Source organism: Aegilops tauschii, chromosome 3, assembly GCF_002575655.3.
Source record: "Aegilops tauschii subsp. strangulata cultivar AL8/78 chromosome 3, Aet v6.0, whole genome shotgun sequence".
NCBI classification, from domain to species: Eukaryota; Viridiplantae; Streptophyta; class Magnoliopsida; order Poales; family Poaceae; genus Aegilops; species Aegilops tauschii.
Genome location: NC_053037.3, coordinates 131,299,337 through 131,306,685, shown reverse-complemented (window position 1 = coordinate 131,306,685; position 7,349 = coordinate 131,299,337).

Here is a 7,349-nt window from a genome sequence, read left to right as displayed (position 1 = left end):
CATATTTGATCTCCTTCGACAAAGGCCGCCGCCTTTGAGCATCGAGGCTGCAACCAACCCCACATGAAGGTTGGTCTCACCACCCTACTCCCACAAGATCAGCGCCTCCTCACAACGTAGCCCACATCGTCTACCTCATCTGAGCTGACTCCCACATCTGTTGAGGAGTCTGTGATCCCTTCTGCTTGCATAATCGATGTTCTTGGTCTGCAGTTCACCTCTCCCCTCTTATACAGATCGGTGGAGCGGATGCCTTCAAATCTTCGGTACCCCCGATGGCCATGACTGTGCATCTGACCTCGCTGGTGCTTTTGATCTCTGGAATTGACGGAAAGGAGCTGCAACGACCCTTGCCAGCATTAGATTCGAAAGTGAGGAGCTAAGCCAACCCCTTTTGCAACTGTCGTTGGCCTTGCCCCCTTCCCGGTCTTCTTCAAAATTTTGCCTAGATGCAGGTGCAGCCCAAAGGAAAGGTGAGAAAACATATGATATTTTTATTTTCTGTTAAGTCCATGGAAGATTTGATCCAAAATTTTGTGAGTGTTGTGGAATCTTGATCATGTAACAGATCCCGTAATTATTTTTTGTTAAGAGATTGTCTTCAGAATTTTAGTCAAGGGATTTTGGATACCGTCCCATTGTTGCAACATAGTTAGAAACAAGCAAGTAATTGTGTTTGCTTAATTCTTGGTTCATCATGCCCATGATCAACACAATTGATCATTGGATTAGCATGGTTGTATTGTCTTATCCCTTTGTCATTGTTGTTTTTATAGGATGTTGAAAGTAAACAACAACGATGATTTTTTTCCTTATAAGCAAGGATTTGGTACAGTATCAGGTAATGTTCTATTCCTGATACTGTTATGGCGAAAGCACTAATACATATTAATTAATCTACACATCATGCCATCGTAGTTTGATTCATGATGTGCATAGTTACATTTTAGTAAAAATATTTACTTTCATGATGACATATAGTGATTTACTACAGATTTTGATCAACAAGGTTCATGCTGTGCGTGTTTGTAAATTTTCCTTCCAGTTTTTATGGGATCATTACAGTGTTCATGTACCACATAGTGTATTTGTCTATAAATTGTGTCAGGACAGTTGGTATCTGACATTTGAATACAATATTTCTTTTCCGTTTCCTTCTTCCCATTAGAATAAATAAGCATATTTTATATTGCCTTAGCTATCTTACCATCATTTGCTGAAATCCATGACAGATGATTTATAGCACATCTGAACTTCCCTGTAGCACTTTAGAAATTGGCGAATCATGTGTATCCTGAATATGCTTCTATATTTCCCTTCCAGATTTCCAGCGTGGATGGTTAACCGTTGAGAAGTTTATAAGGATTTTCTCTACTTGGTTGGTTTTGAAATTCTAAGCATGTTTAGTTAGCTTCAAGAGGTATAATATTCTAAAGTCTGAAGGCTCTTACCATCTTGGTCCACCTTCTTCTCATAATGTGGCTTGCAAAGAATTATAAATCTCGATTGTTTATAGTGGGATTCATAAGTGAGGATCATTGAGCTACTAAGCTGATGTGCATTTACTCTTATGGTGTCTAAGTCACTACATGCAAATATTTGTACGTTCTTTTTGTTGGGAAACGTAGCATGCAATTTCAAAAAAAAATCCTACGCTCACGCAAGATCTATCTAGGAGATGCATAGCAACGAGAGGGGGAGAGTGTGTCCACGTACCCTCGTAGACCGAAAAAGGAAGCGTTTGACAATGCGGTTGATGTAGTCGAACTTCTTCTCGTTCCGACCGATCAAGCACCGAACGTACGACACCTCCGAGTTCTGCACACGTTCATCTCGATGACGTCCCTCAAACTCTTGATCCAGCAAAGTATCGAGGGAGAATTTCGTCAGCACGGCAGCGTGGTGACGGTGATGGTGAAGTGATCTGCGTAGGGCTTCGCCTAAGCACTACGTGAATATGACCAGAGGCGTAAACTGTGGAGGGGGCGCCGCACACGGCTAACAACTGTTTATGTGTGTTCTAGCTAAAGGAAATATGCCCTAGAGGCAATAATAAAGTTGTTATTTATATTTTCTTATATCATGATAAATGTTTATTATTCATGCTAGAATTGTATTAACCGGAAACTTAGTACATGTGTGAATACATAGACAAAACAGAGTGTCCCTGGTATGCCTCTACTTGACTAGCTCGTTAATCAAAGATGGTTAAGTTTCCTAACCATAGACATGTGTTGTCATTTGATGAACGAGATCACATCATTAGAGAATGATGTGATGGACAAGACCCATCCGTTAGCTTAACATAATGATCGTTTAGTTTTATTGGTATTGCTTTCTTCATGACTTATACATATTCCTCTCACTATGAGATTATGCAACTCCCAAATACCAGAGGAACACCTTGTGTGCTATCAAATGTCACAACGTAATTGGGTGATTATAAAGATGCTCTACAGGTGTCTCCGAAGGTGTTTGTTGGGTTGGCATAGATCGAGATTAGGATTTGTCACTCCGAGTATCGGAGAGGTATCTCTGGGCCCTCTCGGTAATGCACATCACTATAAGCCTTGCAAGCAATGTGACTAATGAGTTAGTTATGGGATGATGCATTACGGAACGAGTAAAGAGACTTGCCGGTAACGAGATTGAACTAGGTATGATGATACCGATGATCGAATCTCGGGCAAGTAACATACCGATGACAATGGGAATAACGTATGTTGTTATTGCGGTTTGACCGATAAAGATCTTCGTAGAATATGTAGGAACCAATATGAGCATCCAAATTACGTTGTTGGTTATTGATGGGAGATATGTCTCGGTCATGTCTACATAGTTCTCAAACCCGTAAGGTCAGCACGCTTAACGTTCGATGATGATTTGTATTATGAGTTATGTGTTTTGGTGACCGAAGATTGTTCGGAGTCCCGGATGAGATCACGGACATGACGAGGAGTCTCGAAATGGTCGAGAGGTAAAGATTGATGTATTGAACGATGATATTCGGACATCGGAATGGTTTCGGAATGGGCCTTAGTGGAGAGAGAGGGGAGCCCGCAAGGGGTCGCGCGCGCCCCCTCCCACTACAAAAAAATACACTTCCGTGATGATACGTGTTTGTCACAGTAGGTCATGTTTTCTGTCATGCATGTACATCCATGACGATTTTATGACAGAATCAAGATAGTCATACCTGTGCTGTCGTAGAAGTGTTCCATGACATTACCAAAATTATCATCATGGAAGTGTCCACTTCCATGATGATAAATCGCATCATAAAAGTGCTTTCGTCAAGGGTGACAACACGTGGCATCCACCGTAACGGGTCGCCGTTAAGCTATCGGGTCCGGTTTTGGATCCAATAACCCGTTAACAGCCCGGACCAATGGGAAATTCCACATGTAAAATTCTGATTGGCCGGAGGAAACACGTGTCAGCTCGTTAGTGGGTCAGATAGGCGCCTATGCTATGTCGACACGTGCGATGGCCCACCACTGGCCCATTTATCTTACAAAGGCCGGCCCGTTTGACTTGGTCAAAAGTTAGTGGGCTGGCCCATGAAAAGCCTATTAACGGTCTCTTCGCAAATAGCCCATTTTACGGCCCGGTAACTCACGGCCCGTTAGGGCCTACCCGAAATCGACCCAACAATGTCATGTGGGCCGTCGAATATAACACCAGCCCGTTTCACTTTCGGCCCATGTATGGCCCACGACGTCTTTCGGGCCATATGAGGCCTTCGTATCTTTAGGCCCTTTAGAGGCCCACGGTGACTCTAGCCCATAATGAACAGTAAATTTCTTTGTACCCGTTAACGGCCCATGATTCACATGGGCCGTTTCCAGCCCGTGTTAGCTTTCGGCCTACTAACGGCCCATATGTTCTTGGGCTCCTTTCCGGCCCTCGATTACTTCCGGCCTGTTACTGGCTTGTTCCCCTAATGGGCCAAATTCGGCCCGTGGCAAGAGTCGGCCCGTTTCTGGCCTGTTAACCGTTGCGCCGTTTCCAGCCCATCCTATATTCTGGCCCATTAACGACCCGTTATGCCTGTGACAAAATTAAGCCTTTGCTATCCTCCAGCCTGTTAACGGCCCGTTGCCGTGCTAGGCCGATACCAATTATGCCCGTTTACGACCCATGTAGACCCATTTATCCGACGGCCCGAGGCCCACCGATTCTAAGTCCCTGTTGGAGGCCCATTTATCGACGGCCCATAGGAGGCCCATGGATCCTACGGCCCGTAGCAGGGTCAAGGTTACCACGGTCCATATATGGCCCATGGTTGTTGCGGCCACTAGAAAACCAGGGAAAAAGAAGACTAGGAAATAAATAAGCTCGAAACTAATGCTAGGCTATTAAGGCGATTGCATAGATTACATCCACTGGGCATCAAAGATTGCCACCAGTGCAAATATAGGGAACACCCTACACTATACAAAAATGGCTTGCTGTTTTCTTCAGCCGGCGGCTGCACGTTAAGAACAAATTTTGTATCGCAACAAAACAAATTACAACTATAAAACAAAAGGAAGGTTGGCATAAAAGTTAACAGTCTGGCAGATAAATGCACCACCAGAAGTTTAGAAGCTCAGTTCATTTGACCTGGCTGTTACGTTTTCATGCTGTATTGTCCGATGGAGCACCATAACCTTCGCCTTCATTTCTCCTAGGCTCCTGAACAACATAGCAAATGTCTGATAGTATGGTTTCAAAACCATGCATATCTTGATGACATCGAACAATGCCTGTCCTTGTTTCACAAAGGGTCTCTGTTAGGGAATGGACTTGTGTCTGGAGCGTAGATATAACATTGTTTTGAGCTTGCATATCTTGATCATGAGGCAGTTTGGACGAGATTTCCTTAACAACCAACCCAGTATTACGCAGGAATGTGCTTTTGGCACTGTTAGTGGACAGGTACTGACCCACTCCAGCAAGAGCTGACATTGCGGTTATAGTTGCCTCGCCACCTTCAGAAGTTGGCGGTTCCACCATTTTTTTCATAGCTTGCTGAAAAGTTGAGTTTTTACATTAGTAGTACCAGAACTGAAGATATTAAGGAGGAAGCAAAACCAAACAAAATAGCTTTGGTCTATATACAGAACTTATTCTGGTAAACCCATGTAAAATATTAGTTGTATTTTACTGCAAAGTACATAATAAAACCAGGTTCCAAACATATGACCATGTACCATGGCTAATGTATTGTCTATTTCTTCACATTGTATTGACAGCTAAGGATAAAGAGACAAAGTTTATAATACGGTAAGCATAGTATGACATCATTCATATCACAAAACAACTGAGAATAGACAAACATGCAATTGTAACATTGTGTGGGCAAGTCCAGCACGGAACTAGATTACAGGTCAAGATCAAAGGAACATCACTCCTCTCTTTTAAACCTTATAAGGTGCAATGATACGCTAAGACAACTGTGTATAAAATTGAAAAGAGTAATAGACATTGGCTGCAAACCATGCAGTTCAAGGCACGAGTCAGAGTAAGTAGTAGTTAAAAGGCATGAGGATTAAGGACTTACAACAACAGCTTTGACTGGTGTAGTCATGCCCTTCGTCTTGCTGGTGTGACAGTCCTTGAAGATTTCCACAACATTTGGTCCCGGTACTTTTTGGTCCTCTCGGGCTTTCCTCTGTATTTGGAACAAGTCAATATAGTTCTGATAATATGGTACAACAAAAAGAGTGAAACATCAGCTAATTACAAGAGCCTCGCTGTGTGCAATATAGCTACGAGATTCTGTCGTCTGTTGGAATTTCACTTTCGTACGGTTGGCCTGGTTCTTTGAACAGTTCACCTACAAGAAGATAGATTTGTGTGGCACATGCGTAAATAGGACTTCAACTGTTTGTGTAAACTAAGCAAAAACCATTTCAACAAATAAGAAGCAATGCAAGCTAGACACCACATGAAAGATGCAACCAATATGACTCTGCCAAGTTAAAAGCGTCCCATCATAAATGGCATTTCAACAAATTTTAAGCAGCGCATGCTATAAATCATATGAAAGATGCAACTAATATCACACCGCATATACTAAAGGTGTCTCGTCATATTGATTGATGCGGGATACAAAAAACAATAGTTTTATGTAAGGACATGCTTAATAGACAGATGTACTATGTACTAAAAACAGGAAGGCATGTCACATTAACGGGTATAATGTATAAAGTAAGCAGAATAGCACATGCAATTTAACCAGATAGGAAGAATTACAATCTAGACACCATATGCAACATGCAACCACATATCACAGTGCCAAGTTAGAGCAAGCACATGCGATGCTAGTGTAGGGGAAATGCGGTAATCAACTATAGAGCTACGTTCACTATCTTCATCTAGCCTTGTTCTTTCTTGAGAATCATGTGGGGAGGCTGACGCTGCATTCTTTAAATGAGGATCTTTTCTCATAGTAGTCCACTGGCCTGACTGCCTCATCATAAGTGATTGATGAGGGATACACAAGAACATTAGTTTGATGTAAGAACATGGTTAATAGACAGATGTACTAGTATGCACCAAAAACAGGAAGGCGTGTCATATTCAAAGGTATAGTGTGTAAGCTAAGCAGATGCAATTTAACCAAATTGGAAGCAATACAAGCTAGACATCCGGCTGGAGTGGTGAGCATGATCATCTAGGACCTGAGAGCTATTGGGGAACGTAGTAATTTCAAAAAAATTCCTACGCACACGCAGGATCATGGTGATGCATAGCAACGAAAGGGGAGAGTGTGTCCACGTACCCTCGTAGACCGAAAGCGGAAGCGTTATGACAACGCGGTTGATGTAGTCATACGTCTTCACGATCCGACCGATCCAAGTACCGAACGCACGGCACCTCCGAGTTCAGCACACGTTCTGCTCAGTGACGTCCCACGAACTCCGATCCAGCAGAGCTTTGCAGGAGAGTTACGTCAGCACGACGACGTGATGACGGGATGATGATGCTACCGACGCAGGGCTTCGCCTAAGCACCGCTACGATATGACCGAGGTGGATTATGGTGGAGGGGGCACCGCACACGGCTAAAAGATCAATGATCAATTGTTGTGTCTCCAAGGGGTGCCCCCTCCCCGTATATAAAGGAGTGGAGGAGGGGGAGGGCCGGCCCTCTCTATGACGCGCCCTAGGGGAGTCCTACTCCCACCTTGAGTAGGATTCCCCCTTTCCTAGTAGAACTAGGAGCCCTTCCAAGTAGTAGGAGTAGGAGAGAAGGAAAGGGAAAAGAGAAGAGAAGGAAGGAGGGGCCGCTGCCCCTCCCCCTAGTCCAATTCAGACTAAGCATTGGGGGGTGATGACCCACAAGTATAGGGGATCTATTGT